Raw genomic sequence first — 14,841 nt, 5'->3', positions numbered from 1 at the left:
TAAGAGACTGCGTCAAAGAAAAGAAAATTCTTTGAATTTTGCTGTCTTAAAGTTATGTTATTGCAGAAATTTTAAAAATATATTTTAATTGCTGAATACCCACTGTTTATAAGATGTTGCAATAGCAAATCAGATCAGATCAGATCAGTCGTTCAGTCGTGTCAGAGTCTTTGCGACCCCATGAATCGAAGCACGCCAGGCCTCCCTGTCCATCACCAACTCCCGGAGTTCACTCAGACTCATGTCCATTGAGTCAGTGATGCCATCCAGCCATCTCATCCTCTGTCGTTCCCTTCTCCTCTTGCCCCCAATCCCTCCCAGCATCAGAGTCTTTTCCCATGAGTCAACTCTTACCATGAGGTGGCCAAAGTACTGGAGTTTCAGCTTTAGCATCATTCCTTCCCAAGAAATCCCAGGGCTGATCTCCTTCAGAATGGACTGGTTGGATCTCCTTGCAGTCCAAGGGACTCTCAAGAGTCTTCTCCATCACCACAGTTCAAAAGCATCAATTCTTCAGCGCTCAGCCTTCTTCACAGACCAACTCTCACATCCATACATGACCACAGGAAAAACCATAGCCTTGACTAGACGGACCTTTGTTGGCAAAGTAATGTCTCTGCTTTTGAATATGCTATCTAGGTTGGTCATAACTTTCCTTTCAAGGAGTAAGTATCTTTTAATTTCATGGCTGCAGTCACCATCTGTAGTGATTTTGGAGCCCAGAAAAATAAGTCTGGCACTGTTTGCACTGTTTCCCCATCTATTTCCCATGAAGTGATGGGACCGGATGCCATGATCTTTGTTTTCTGAATGTTGAGCTTTAAGCCAACTCTTTCACTCTCCACTTTCACTTTCATCAAGTGGCTTTTGAGTTCCTCTTCACTTTCTGCCATAAGGATGGTGTCATCTGCATATCTGAGGTTATTGATATTTCTCCCAGCAATCTTGATTCCAGCTTGTGTTTCTTCTAGTCCAGTGTTTCTCATGATGTACTCTGCATATAAGTTAAATAAACAGGGTGACAATATACAGCCTTGACGTACTCCTTTTCCTATTTGGAACCAGTCTGTTGTTCCACGTCCAGTTCTAACTGTTGCTTCCTGACCTGCACACAGATTTCTCAAGAGGCAGAAGACATACCAATTTTCCTTTATCTTCCCTTGAATTACACACACACACACATTCCTATACAAACCTTAAGAGTGTATGTACCACATATGTTCACTAAACAACTGTTTAGCATGTGTACACCCACTTACTCTATATGCCATTATGTAATGATATATACTGATATAGTCTAGACTAAGTGGATGTGCTGTGCTTAGTTGCTCAGTCGTGTGACCCTCTTTGTGGAACCATGGGATGCAGCCTGCCATACTCCTCTGCTCATGGGATTCTCCAGGAGAGACTATTGAAGTGGGTTGCCATGACAGCCTCCAGGGGATCTTCCCAACCCAGAAATCGAACCCAGGTGATTGCAGGTGGATTCTTTACCATCTGAGCCACCAGGGAAGCCCAAGAGTACTGGAGTGGGTACCCTATCCCTTCTCCAGGGGAACTTCCTGATCCACTAATTGAACCTGGGTCTCCTACATAACAGGTGTGTTCTTTACTAGTTGAGTTACCAGGGAAGCCAGAGTAAGTAGATATACAGTTGTTTAGTGAACATACTACATACACACTAAGTAAAAAGTATATGCATATGCATGTGTGTGAAAGTCACTAGCCATGCCTGACTTGTTGTGATCCCATGGACTGTAGCCTGCCAGGGTCCTTTGTCCATGGAATTCCCCAGGCAAGAATATGGAGTGGGTAGCCATTCCTTCTACAGGGAATCTTCCGAACCCAGGGACTGAACCCAGGTCTCCTACATTGCAGTCAGATTCTTTACCATCTGAGTAACCAGAAAAGCCCATATGCGTATATATTACATATGTAAAATTGTGTGTGTGTGTGTGTGTGTGTGTATATATATACAACATATATATATATATATAAATAACAAGTTGCTTAATGTATGAACATACATAACACACTATATTAAATACAGTATACATACTATATGGTATATATGTAGTGTACTATAGATACTGTATAAATATAAATTTGACTAGCTAATCATACTCAGATCATTTTGAGCTCTGACACTTGATAAAGCTACTATACATCCCTTTTCTTAATTATATATCTACTTCTGAATTTGAGAATCAAACCAAGGTTTGATGATAATAACCTCCTTATGCATCTGGTGTTTGGAAGGCACTGTGCTAAGGATCAGCCACAAATTTATTGAGTTGTCAAAATAGAATGCATGACAGGCATTGCTATTATAGTATTATTTGATTACTTCAGAAAATAAAATCTTCTATAGTGTTATAGAAATTTAGCAAATTTATTCAGCTAGGAATTATCGGAGACAAGATTCAACACTAAGTTTTTATGTTGACAAATGATATCTTCTTTTCATTAAACCATTCCTTCATAGAAATTTTCCAAAAGTCAAGCCAAGACAAAGTTGGAAAAAATTTTTGATTTTGCTCAGTGACATATATTCTTGGTGCAAGAATTTAAAGTTTGCTAATTTTTCTAGAATCTCAATTTCTTTACACGTAAACAGAAATATCATTAATTTACTTTACATGGTAGTTGCATAATAATTACTGGGAAGTTGTTATAAGGACTTTTAATAGTAGAAAAGTTCAATAACTATTACAGAGTTTTACTGTTTTAAAATTATACTTGTGTAAACCTTGCTTTAGATTATGTGGTGAATAATTAAACATTGAAAGAAAGGGAAGAAAAGACTCATTAATGAATAAGGAGAAAATGGCTCCAAATGTTCTGAAAGAAAACAGCCAAATACCTGTTTTGTCAATTTCACGGAAATTCTTTTATTTATTTATTTATTGCCTTATTATCATTCTTCTATAACAGGGTAGGAATAGATTTCAAAGGGAGAATAATTACAATAATCCAATCTTTGGTATCTGAAACATCTTTCTCATGTAAATCATTCAGTGAGTCCAAAATTTCCCATTTTCTTTGCAGTTGTTTCTTATTCACCTACTTCAATTGCTGAAATCTTTGATTTTGAAGATAGACGTCAGAATAATAGAAAAGGTTGTACAACCTATGGGCTTCCCAGCTGGTGTAGTGGTGCAGAACCCGTCTGCCAATGTAGGGGACATAAGAGAGTCAGATTTGATCCCTGGGTCAAAGAGTCCCTGGAGGAGGGCATGGCAAGCCCCTCCAATATTCCTGCCTGAAGGATCTCATGAACAGAGGAGGCTAGCGGGCTACAGTCCACAGGGTCGCAGAGTTAGACACGACTGAAGCGGTGAAGCACACTCGCACATTCAGTCTATGTCCCTCACACCTTTCTTCTAACAAGACTTGGAAGCAGGAAGGTTCCTAGGTCTTTCTTTGCAATTTGATTTGATCTCTGCACATTCACTTGTGGCTCAGGTGGTTAAAAAAAAAAAAAAAAATCTGCCTGCAATGCAGGAGACCTGGGATCCATCCCTGGGTTGGGAAGATCCCCTGGAGAAGGGAAAGGCTACCCACTCCAGTATTCTGGCCCGGAGAATTCCATGGACTGTATAGTCCATGGGGTGGCAAAGAGTCAGACACAACTGATTGATTTTCACTTTCACTTTTCACACTGTAAATAACTAAATATCAGTGACTAATATGTATAGATACTCATTTTTATCTAACTTAATGTAATGCTATATAGCTACTCTAAATTTATGTTTCTTGCTGAATGACAATGTTTTACATTTTAAATATATTTATGTTATTTCATTAACATGCAATCCATGGTTAAATATTCTTTTATACATATGCATTAATTATGAAAAAGCACAGTTCCATAGACAGCAGAAAGAGAAAACTAAGATTGTTTTCACTATTGGATAATGGCATGCTTTAATTGAGTATAAATTTAGGACACTTAAAATTGAAAATATTTTATTTCCTATTTTCAAAGTTTTCTTCTATATGTACCACACTACTCAGAATATGTGACAAATAATTTATATAACAAGTTAAATAGTTTAAATTTGTTTAATAACATAATGCCATCATTATGATTATAGTGAATTATGGTCTAGCAAAATTCCTTACTGTTTTAAAGTGATACCTGGATTGCTCATAGGTTAAATATCTATTCTCCTGTAGAATTTTCTACAGTTTCATGAAATTGCTGTTTGCTGCCCATGCCTAATTGTGGCTTATTAAGGGGAGAGAAGGGAGAGCATCAAAATCCTTACCTTGGTGGCTAAAGGATGGAGAAGAAGGTTCAGAGAATGGGGATCTTGGAGAATAGGGGCAAGCTACTTGCTGTTTCCAAAATTTTATTTAGTATTATATTTTAGAATATAAAACTATTTCAAAGATTAAAAAAAAGATTTTTGTACAATAGGAAAGAAACTTCATATTCTGTTACAAGTTAGTCACTAAAGGGATGCTGCCTATAAGTCTTAATTATATATAACGACCCATCTCTGGGAACCCTGCCTCCCAGGTAATGAGCATGAAGTTAAAAATACATTTGTTTAGCTCACTGGAAACATCCTGACCAGGCCAATCTCTGAAGGAAGGAGGAAATTAATATCCTCTCTGGAGTCTGGCTGAACCAGACTTTTACCTCCTCCACTTTTGGTATAAAAGAAGCCCAAATTCTCACTCAGGGAAGATGATTCTTTAGGACATTAGTCCACCATCTTCTCTGTATGCTGGATTTTCAAAAAAGTCACAATTCCTTGCCCCAACAACTAATCTTTTGGTTTATTGGCCTGTTGTATAGCAAGTAGTATGAACCTAGACTCAGTAACATTTTTTTCTTGAAGTACACAGAAGCATAATCAGGTAATGTTGACAGGCCTCTGTCATCAATAACCATAATGTAGCAAAAAGTGTGCATAGAGAAACAGTTCTGATAAAAATTAAAAAAAAAAAAAAAACCTATGTGTAGAACCAGTAACATGGGCTCTACTCAGCAAGTCTGGTCTAACCATTGCTGCTATTGAATGTCCAACCTTCTTGCAGCAGAGATTGATGCTCTAGCATTTCAGGTCTCCTACAGTGCAGACAGATTCTTTACCATCTGAGCCACCAGTGCAGACAGATTCTTTACCATCTGAGCCACCAGGGAAGCCCACCAATATGGCACCATCCCTCAAAGACACTAGCTACTTCTTGGCAAGTTTATGAAAAAGGATCCTTTTTATCTTGAAAGAGACAATAATTCATCTTAACTAGAATTGACACATTTTGCAAGCATGGACTTCCCTTTTCTGCCTTCAATGTATTAACAAGCACCCCTGTCCAAGTGCCTACAGAGTATTTGGCATCTCAATAAAAAAATTGTGCAATCACTCCTGTGACCAAGAAAACTATAATACACAAAAGGAGGTGTGGTCATAGATCCATAAGCGTGGAAGCCTCGGTTAATATCACACACTGCATCACCAAAAGTTTGCCAGCCCAATAGATTATGAAACAACCTTTTGAAAGCAGAGCTGAAGCATCAGCCAGAAAAAAAAGATACATCATAAGAAGTGGATGAGATGTAGATGATCAATAGGTAGACAGATCGATAGAGAGATAGAACACATGGATACATGGCGCTGGGAAATCAGAGGAGAGAGGAGGAGTGACTTTGTCTACTGCTTTCTTTCAAAATTACCCAGAGAAAAAGTCTATCCAGAATCTTTGAGGAAGGTCTCTGCCCATTGAGAATAACTTAGAAGTAAGTGGATCTAGTTTTGTACAAGACAGAGTGTGATATATACTAAGGCACTGTGCTTATATCCTCTCTTTCAAGCCAGCATATATATCCCCTGCTGCTGCTGCCACTGCTAAGTCGCTTCAGTAAGTGTCCGACTCTGTGAGACCCCATAGATGGCAGCCCACCAGGCTCCGCCGTCCCTGGGATTCTCCAGGCAAGAACACTGGAGTGGGCTGCCATTTCCTTCTCCAATGCATGAAAGTGAAAAGTGAAAGTGAAGTCGCTCAGTCCTGTCCGACTCTCAGCGACCCCATGGACTGCAGCCCACCAGGCTCCTCCACCCATGGGATTTTCCAGGCAAGAGTACTGGAGTGGGGTGCCATTGCCTTCTCCGTGTATATCCCCTATGATCTGGGAATATTATAAAAACTTCTCTTACTATGAATTCCTCCCAGTTCACAAGGAACTGCTTCAGAAAAATCATATGCTCTGCTAAGGAGTGTCCTGTGGCAATGACAGGTGCAAAAATGCAGTTGGAGACGAGTCTACAAGACCATCTAGCCCTCCATATAAGACTAGTTGAAGCTTCAGGTGTCCTGATATTGAGAATCAGCTTCTCTCTCTTTCCAATCTTGTCTTCCTTACTTCCTCACAGGACTGCATTTCAAATCACTCCCCAATAAATATTCAGCATGCAACTATCTCTTTTCAATCCGTTTCTAGGGAAATCATGCTGAGACAATATACTTAAAAAATTCTGTCACAGCTAATCTTCTTGCTGTCATTTTTTAAAAAGAAAGCATTGCTTTTCCACCCACTGTAATCTTCAAAACCAAGTGAAGGGGTGTATTCTACATCTATGAGTTCTTCTTATGTGTGATTACATAATTTCTGGTGACCCTTTGAACTTGCAATTCTTCATTTTTGGTATGCCTGCTTTATTAAATGCCTGCTTTATTAAAAATAAGTAGCTTCTTCAAATCAAGGATATTTGCCTCTAGAAATTTTCTAAGGCTTAGCAAATTATTAGAACATAGAAGTACATAGTTAAAAATATTCATTAACTGAATGAAGAATTTACTTAAATATGTATTATTTACCAGGAAAGAGCTAGTAGCTCTAATAAGCTTGTTCTTAAAACATTCAAAAAGAAAATATCATGATGGAATTTAGGACAGCTCAGTTTAGCACTATTTACTCTTCAGTGATGAAAATATATCTATCCATCTGCAATTAAGGGATAAAAAGGAAAAGACCAATACAGCTGGGGAATATAAAAATATATTAAAAAAATGGGGAATATAAAAATATATATATAAACACACACACACACACATATATATACACATACATACACACATACATATATATATATATACACACATACATATATATAATATAAACACAAATGTAAAATGCCTAAGAAGCCTTTAAAAGTTTCTGATTAAAAGACACTTTTACAAACAAATGAAGGAATTGCAAATTCAGAAGAGCCATCTATACACATACATATATTTAGCTTCTCTTAAGTGATATTGTCAAGGCACATTTCAATGTTTTGATGAATTGTAGATTCCTAACATATGGGTCTTTAATATTCTTTTGTAAATACAAAAATGTATTTCACTGCCTTAGTAGTAAATTCTTTTAAATTATCCATGGACTCCATTAGCATAAATAATTTAGTTTTCAATAGATGCATAATTCGGAAAAGGCAATGGCACCCCACTCCAGTACTCTTGCCTGGAAAATCCCATGGACGGAGGAGCCTGGTAGGCTGCAGTCCATGGGGTCGCTAAGAGTTGGACACAACTGAGCGACTTCACTTTCACTTTTCCCTTTCATGCATTGGAGAAGGAAATGGCAACCCACTCCAGTGTTCTTGCCTGGAGAATCCCAGGGACAGGGGAGCCTGGTGGGCTGCCGTCTATGGGGTCGCACAGAGTCGGACACCACTGAAGCGACTCAGCAGCAGCAGCAGCAGCAGATGCATAATTAGACATATGTATGGCATGAATTCAAAATCGTACTGGAGTCAGTGTGTCTTCCCTTATTGAAAAGCTTTTTCTTAGGCTAGCCCCTGTTTACCAATTAGCTTTGCCTTTTATCAATCCAGGACTTCAGCATACCACCAATCAATCCTCTCAGCCTTTCCTTTATTCTTAGAACATTCATTTTCTACCTTTTACTATTATTTCAGGAATGTTATAGATGTCGGGACTATAATTTTAAAACAACACTGTATCTCACTTTAGAAACTGGAATCAGTCAAACTTGTTAAAAGAAATTTGAGAAAAATATGGTAAGAATATAGGAAGCATAATCATTTACAACTTTTGTTCTGGAATTACCTATTACAGATATATCTGGCTTTAGATAAACAAAGAAAATGATCATTGGAGGAATTATGCAGTTAGAAATGTGCACTTCATTTTCTTCTATGATTTTATACTTGAGGGAAAACTCTAACCACTGTATTACCTGATGGGGCCTACCTGGTGGCTCAGAGGCAAAGACTCTGCCTGCAGTACAGGAGACTTGGATTCAGTCCCTGGGTTGGGAAGATGCCCGGGAGAGGTGAATGGCAACCCACCCCAGTGTTATTGCCTGAAGAATTCCATGGACAGAGCCTGATGGGCTACAGTCCATGGGGTGGCAAAGAATCAGACATGACCCAGCGACTCACACTGTACTGTGTTAACTGAGAAGTTTATTTTTAAGATTTCAGTGATTCTCAAAAGAGTTTAGGTTATGGGTAATAGGGTCCTTTAGCTCTTTGCAATGGAAATTGGTAAGAAGTTCATATTTTAAGTCATTTTTATTGACACTCTTCTCCAATAGACTAAAACATGCCTTGTTACAGTTGCTTAACATACAATAGATTTTAATTAGAGGCTGCATAATAGAATAGATTTTAGAAAGGATTGAAACAATAATCCAGACAAAAGGAATTTATGAATCTTCTTGACTCTCTCGTAGAGAGTCAAAAAATTACTATTCTTATAGTCATTTCTTGAAATTCTAAGGGAAAATAATATTCTAATTTTTCTGTACTTGGAATATACACACATTTTCTTCCTTAATTTTTTAGAACAAATGGACTCTAATTCAATTTTAAGTGATAAAATCCATTTAGTAGCATTGCCACTAATTTACATTTTATAGACATTAATAAATTTATGTTAAGGATTTTCCGTGTATGCTTCCTTAGAAGTACATATACAGCTATAATGAAATTTATGCAGGGAGAATATTTTTCTATCATCCAAATATTTTACAGATATGAATATTTTCAGCAACTTGACATTCATCCCTTTACATATTTAATGTTTTTGTTATTTAGTCACTAAGATGAGTCTGACACTTTTGTGACTCCATGGATTGTAGCCCACTAGGCTTCTCTCTCCATGGAATTTCCCAGGCAAGAATACTGGAGCAGGTTGCATTTCCTTCTCCAGGGAACACATTTACATACTTAAATTTAATTACTTTTTTATAAAACATTTCAGCATCCAGTTATGCATCTTATCTGTGCACTCTTTTATTTGCCTGCTCATACTACTTTATAGAAGTAACTTACTTTACTTTTTTTCTGAATTTCCTCTTCCTCTACTTCTCAGAATTATTTCTAATATTTGTTCATTGTTTTTCATGGACAAGTATCACAGATACTTTTGGCCTAAAAGCTGTTCTCCCCTTCTCTGATTTTGGAGCAGTACTATTTTCTAGCCTCCTCTGTAGCAAGGGTTTGTTATAGAACACAATTCTGAATAATCAGATATAAATAGAAATTGCTTAATTTGGCTCCCAAGATGGTTCTTAAAAGAGGGCAGATCCAGAAGTGTATAGTAAAACTTTCAGTGGCTTGCAAGAACGGATTTTGCCCATCTCTTCACAATTCCATGTTTACTGACCTCATACCGGTATCTTAAAAGTTAAGTTATAGTGGGTGTATTTATATTAGCAAAATCAGCAAATGCTACAAATCAAGGATATCCCCACTGCATGCTTTTTCCAAGTGTAGCTAGATATAGCTTCTAAATATATCATTGGGGCAGACTCTTACCAACTGCCTCTAGCCTTCCTATTCTTTCTTCCTAAAATTCAAACAATGATATAGAGGAAAAATAACCACCTGTGTCTACCTAATGGCATAATGGAACTGCCATAATAACCCAGGACTGCCTACTTCCAAAATTTTTGTTACAAGAGAAAATTTAAAACTCTGCTTTATATAAACCACTGTCACTGTGCATTTGGCTGCAATTGTATATAATTCTAACAAATACAAAAATAATTATTTTGCAGATGATCTATGTTTCTTATAAAACAGATTTTCATTTCAAATTTTAGAGAACTATTATCTCACACATAAGTTAATGGTTAAAAGATACATCAACAAAGAACTGGTAAGTTTTGATATCTAGAACTCACTCTGATGATAATTTGAAAGATCTGGTGAAACTCATTTATGAGTGCTGATTTCACATGGACGTTTCACATGGAGCATTTGAGGATGTAGGGCTCACCTGAAGTACCATAGGGCACAAATAACTTAATAATAGAAATATGGAATGAAATGGCTATTCCATCACACAATACCATCTGAACCTCCTTTCAGGTTGTGAGTACAACTCCTCTCAACCTCACGCGATATTTACAAAGAGCCAAAAATACCTTAAAAGTGCAGCCTACTATATTTTGACTAGCAATGGATCTATTGCAGAAATATGGAGGAAATCTCCATTATTTATAAGAGCAGTGCATTTATAATGTGCAGCAGGTTAGTAGCTCTTGCAGGGTATACTGGTAAAAGCAGAGTGAAGCAATTCATCTAAAAGACAGTATAATCAACCTACACCCTTCTTGTACTGTGTGGTTAGAAACACAACTTTGTGCTATTCAGAAAACTAGTATTGTAAACAAAAATGAGATAAATTAAAATTTAGTAGTATAGTAGTTATTTAGTAAATTAACTAATATAAAAATACTCCAAGTTTGGTTTAGGAAAGTTTTGCATAGTAGATAAATGCATTTAGTCATCTGACTTATAAATCTATATTGCTTGTATGTGTGCCCACCACTTTACTGTATTGTTTTCTTTAGATAAAATATCCAGTGCTTTCTTTGTGTCTATACTGCCTTTTTAAAGATTTGTCTTTTTTATTACCTTTCAGAAAATTGTACTATAAACAAAAATAGTAAAAGACGCTTTCAGGGAATTATATTACTAATCATAAAAAGTTGATTCTTCCAAAACATTTATTGTTCCTTCTCAAGTAGTTCTGATTATCACCTCTGAAACAGAGAAAATATTTTATTTCAGCTTATGAGAAAATAGCCCAGATGTACATTAAGATCAAGGGTATACATTGTTATAAAAATGAACTGTTTTGAAGAATAAAAACTCAATTTCTGTAGAGTTTTATATATATTGACATATTTCCCAATGCTTTATCTATATAAGTATTAAACTTTAACATGCCTAAGATGTGAAATAATGTCCTGAAGAATCTGTCATTAACTCCTATTCTACTCTCCTTATTAATGCACTACTGATTCCGATGGTAGTACAGGCCAGTAATGTTAAATTTTTCACAGCATCTCAGATGTACCTGTTGCAGGTGAGCCTCAACTCATGGATCTCAAAAAGCTAAATTAAAGGGACAATTAACAGTCTAAGAAAATATTGTTGAATTTCTAGCTGTTTTGGGTGAGGGAAGACTATTTCAACTTTTTTGCAGCATTAATATGAATGAGGTAGGATTCATTCCATCAGTAAAATAACCTCACTTGCCTGAATGCTGAGGGAAAATGAGAAATTTTGAAAATACTTCTCAAAAGATTTTGATATGGCCACCAAACTGTTTAAGATATGGCGAGGTCTAGATGGAGAAGAGTGTGATTCATGACATAGTTAAGCAAGAAAGCAACAACAACAACAAAGACATTGCATTACTCGCTTTGGGCTGCCATAACAAAGTCACACCAACTAGGTGGCATAAACAACAGAAACTGATGTCTCACGATTCCAGAGGCTGCAAAGTCCACACAAGGTGCCAGCACGCAGGTTTTATTCTGAGGCCTCTTCTCTTGGTGTCTAAGCAGCTGCCATCTTGATGGGTGCTTATATGAACCTTTTATTTGTGCAAGAGAGTACAAGCCCATTCTGATGTGTCTTCTTATAAGGACACAAATCCTATAGAAGCAAGACCTTCATTTTATGAAATAACTTAACCTTAATTGCTTACTTATAGCTCCCACTTCCAAATACAGCCACACTAGAAGTTAGGGTTTTAGTAGAGAGATTTGGAGGAAACATTTAGCATGTGAATCTGGAGGAACATTGGAGGAAACAGAAGCAGTCAGCCTGTGACAGTTAAACCTTAATTTTCTGAATCATCAGTTACTATAGTATCTACATATTAACAGGAAAATAAAAACTAAATTCAGAAGATTATTTCTAACTCTAAATTATTTTTAACATCACTCCAGAGTGGCTTCTATCTTTAAAATAGTAACAACAGAAAATAAGAAAAAAGATAAAAATCCTAAATGATAAATCTATTTTTGAAAGAGCTTATAGTACAGAAGAAGGAAAACATGGAAAAAAGAATTAGTTGTATAGCAGTGGCATTTATATTAGGCAAATTAAATATACAGGTATAAAAACATTTTATAACGTCAAAGGATGTTAACAAAAGATTAGAATAAAGAGTGGAGAATGACATTAGAATGAAAGAAAAGTAAAATTTTACTCAACAGAGACATCAGCTGGACTGAAAACAATATTTAATCATCTGAAGTAGATGATTAACTTGATTAATTCATCTGTTCCTCAAAACTATTAACAAAATAAAGGAGAAAAAAATCACATGAGCAAGTAATTTACTTAATAAAACATTTGCTAAAAACCTTGTGTAAACATTCTTTAATTCTTTAAAAGATGAGATCAAATATCTGTTTATAGGATAGAAAATTTTATTTAATGTCTGCTTGTTTATTTTTAAGGACAAGGCAATGGGAATGTAATTGTAATTATTCTAAATTATTTTTTCCATATGTATTGTCTTCACAAACTTTACTACCAATAGCTCCTATTCTAAACATGACTTAAGAAAACAGAAGTCTTTGAAAAAATAAGTATAAAATTTTTTAAAAACTAGTAAGAATCCTCAAAAACTAGTATCAATATCAAAATAATAAAAAAAAGTACTTGGTGGTATATGTATCTTTTGTATCTATGTTTGTATGCTTCTGTATGAATATGTATCAGGAATGAATGGCACTAATGATAACGAGAGGCAAGTGGGAGGAATTAGTATTATTTTATTATAAGGTATTCACACTACCCATGAAGTGATGCAGTGGTATTTGAAAGTAGATTTAGATTAACTATAAACACTACAAATTCCAGGGCAGTCATAAAAAAAAGAAAAAAAAAGTTAAAAACGGCCTAACTAATAAACCAATAATAGAGATAAATGGAATCATATAAAATGCTAAATTACAAAAACAAAAAGAAGAAAAAATAGATGTGGAAATCCAAAACTAGGGACGAAGAATTAGGTCAATAAACAGAAAACAGTAACAGATATGGTAGATATTAATCCAAGTCTATTAATAATCATTGTGGTTGTTAACAGCCTAAAGAAATAAAAGATAAAAGTTGTCCGAGTGAACCCCAAACCAAGAAACTCACTTAAAATATGACACATATGAATTAAATGTAAATGTTTAGAGAAAAATATGCCATATTAACACTAATCAATAAAAGGCAAGAAGAGCTTTACTAATTTCAGATAAAACAGATTTTAAAGGAAGACACATTATCAAACATGAAGAAGGGTATTGCATAATGATAAAGGGCTCAATTCTTCAGAAAAATACAATAATCTTAACATGTAAGTGCCTGAAACAGAGCAGCAAGCTATGTGAGGCAAAAACCATCAGAACTGCAAGGAGAAACAGATGAATCCATTATCATAGTTGGAGACATTAACACCCTTCTCTCAGAAATGGGCAGGTCCAGCAAACAGAAAATCAGCAAAGATACAGTTAAACTCAGCAATACCATCAGTGGATATAAAGACATCTGTAGAGTACTTCATCAGACAACAGCAGAATACACATTCTTCTCAAGCTCATGTGGGAAAGTCACCAAAAGACACCATATTCTGGGCCATAAAGCACACTTTAACAAACTTAAAAAAGTAGACATCACGCAGTATTTGCTCTCAGACCACAATGGGATTAAACTAGAAATCCATAACAGAGAGATAACAGGAAAATAGCAAAATGCATAGAGATTAAGCACCATGGATCAGAGAAGAAATCTTCAGAATAATTAAAAATATTTTTAACAAAATGAAAATGTGAACTGTAATAAATGAAGTACTGTAGTGGAGATATTAGAAATGGGAGAGGGTATGCATGTGTGGGCACGAGGATTCAGTGGAAAGGTGCTTTACTGCACCCTCAAATTTGCTGTGAACTCTTAGCAGCCCTAAAAAAAAAAAAAAAATCTAAACTATTAAAAAAAGAAAAAATCCTGTGGAATTTTCTGGGTGGACCAAACAATCAAAATGGAGTTCTGAACAAAGCAACAGTGTTCATAAAACATATTTACAGAGAAAGAAAATTAAAGGAAAAAGGGTTCTGGTAATATATTGAGAGAAATCTGGCCATGGATTGCCATAAAAACTCAACCTGGTACAAATATGCAATGAAATACTACTCATCCATAAAACACGGCTGGACCTAGAGCTTAGAGTACTAAGCGAAGTAAGTCAGAAAGGAAAAAACAAATACCGTATGATATCATTTATGTGCAGAATCTAAGATATGATATAGATGGGGTGCCATTGCCTTCTCCGATGATATAGATGGAGTTATCTATAAAACAGAAACATATTCGCAGACATAGAGAACGCCCGTGTGGTTGCCGAGGAGGCGGGGCATGGTGGAGAGAAGGATTGGGAGCTTGGGAAGAGCAGACGCAAACTACTGAATACAGGAGTGATAAACAGCAAGACCCTACTGTGCAGCACAGGGAACTGGATTCAGTGTCCTCTGATAAGCCGTAATGGACAGGAAGATGAACAAGAATG

The sequence above is a fragment of the Bubalus kerabau genome, chromosome 14, assembly GCF_029407905.1.
Source record: "Bubalus kerabau isolate K-KA32 ecotype Philippines breed swamp buffalo chromosome 14, PCC_UOA_SB_1v2, whole genome shotgun sequence".
Taxonomy (NCBI): domain Eukaryota; kingdom Metazoa; phylum Chordata; class Mammalia; order Artiodactyla; family Bovidae; genus Bubalus; species Bubalus kerabau.
Note: the sequence above shows the minus strand (reverse complement) of the source record.